The sequence below is a fragment of the Cynara cardunculus genome, assembly GCF_001531365.2.
Source record: "Cynara cardunculus var. scolymus isolate 2C chromosome LG 12, CcrdV1, whole genome shotgun sequence".
NCBI classification, from domain to species: Eukaryota; Viridiplantae; Streptophyta; class Magnoliopsida; order Asterales; family Asteraceae; genus Cynara; species Cynara cardunculus.
Window position 1 is genome coordinate 5,017,711 of NC_037539.1, and position 2,205 is coordinate 5,019,915.

Below are 2,205 nucleotides of genomic sequence, written 5' to 3' on the forward strand. Positions count from 1 at the left end.
GTAATTTCTTCAATTTATTTATTTTTATTATAATTTAATTTAAGTTTAATAACGAAATAATATATTTTTGGTTTAATAATATAACATTTTATAAAGACAATAATTAAGTATTATGTTAGAACTCAATGATTATCCTAATTATATTTTAGATTTTTTTATAGTTAAAATGAGATGTTTGTCCTGTATTTGATTATGTTTATCTGCAGTTAGTTACACGAATTCAGACATGGAGCTTTAATAAGTTGTACTTACGCACAATCTACTTGCAATATTGAGTTTTAAGTAATATGCATTAATAAACAGTACTTTACACATAAAAAGTAGTTTTTAAGAGTTTTTGCCAAATGCTTTATAATATAGTATAGATATTATCTTTATTCAATTATTATTTTTAAATAATAAATTTTTAGAAGACTTGTTAAAAGCATATATTTTAAAAAATATTTGTATACAGTCATGTCTGAAAATAAGTTCTCCAAAACCTACATTTTTCAAATAATAGAACTGAATGAGTTATTTTCATTTTTTATTTTATTACATACGTATTAACAAAAAGATACTGTATATTCTTTTAAGAAGTATTTTTTTCATGACAAAATATGGAGGAAAACTGTATAATAACATTTTGGGAAATAAAACAAATAAACTCATGTAAAATTCAAAAACTAAATCGTAGCTATATATCAACGTGGTAATGTACTAGTAACGTTGAATGAACGTTACTAATACATTTAATTTCTCAAACATCATCCAACCATTCTTCAATATAAGCCTGTGGGTACTCCAATAAGCACTTTTTTGGATGGTCACTGTCTTAAAAGTGGTAAGGAACAAGCTATACAAATGACCATGTTTGTTACTTGTTTTTCTTTTAAGGCAAACACCACTACCACTTCTGAATATGCTTCAACCCCAACTCAAATTAATGACCTAATCACTTACAAGTTATTAAACGCAAAATATACACGTAACTATCAAACCAAACGTATTCCACTCGAATACAGTGTCTTGGGTATAGAATGTGTATAGATTTTTCATCTACCTCAAAGGGTGGGGGTAATTTTGTAAAAGAATTATAGCTTACAAAGTTTCGAGAATTTTAAAAAGAAACCGTGGAACAGAAAACCAGATGAATTAATTAAAGCATGGTATTGGGACCAAATCCTCATGCTTGAGACCATGCATGTATGCAACAACCCAAAAGACAAACAATTATATGGCTGAATTCACTTTCATGCTTAGTACAACAGTTAGGTTGCATGTTTGTACTTTTGAAAATGACAAAAATAGCGTCATAGTAACACAAGCTGACTTGGAAATGTAAAGAATATATTCCAAGATCAAAGACACCATATATTCCAAGATCGAAAACACCATATTTACCGTCTTATCAAATGTCAAACAAACCACTTTTAAGTAAAAATCTGTAAATAAAAAAATAACTGTTTTCAAAAAAATCAGTAATTATATTAATGGAGAAAGTTTTGTAGAAGTGAAAAAAAGACTATATACATATCTATATATATAGATATATAGAGAGTTAATCATTTGAAAACTCTAAAATTTGTTTCAATTTTTTTTTTCATTCTAAGTATATTATTTAATGTATTGATTAACATATATTTGTTTCATATGTATTCGATTCACAATGTGAAACCTTTTTACGTGTATTTTTTGTTTCACTAATGCGTAAAAAAAGTTCACATTGTGAACCGAATACATCTAAACAAACACCTTGTGAAATAAATATATTTCTTTTGTCAATATTCTAATCCTACTTTTAGATTAAAAAAAAATATTATGATATAACACAAGATGCACAAATTGTCAATGTTATCATAATTTAATGGATTCTCAAAAGAAAGTTAAGTGTTAAAAATAACAACCTACTTTCAAATTATTTTATTATAACATTTTATTTTCATTTTTTTTATTATAATAATATATTTTTAAATTAATATACATTAAGGCATTGTACTTTGAACTTTTTCTCATTTCAACAATAATAACTTTTTTATTTGAATTAATACGACATGACACAAGTTACTAGATTTATATGTTATTTTATAGTTCATATACGATGTTTACATGTAATTTATTGTTGACATGTCTAATTTTATTATAATATTATATTTTTCAGAAAAATTGATTTTACATATTATTTAATAAATATATTAAATTAATTATAATAATTCTAAATTATTC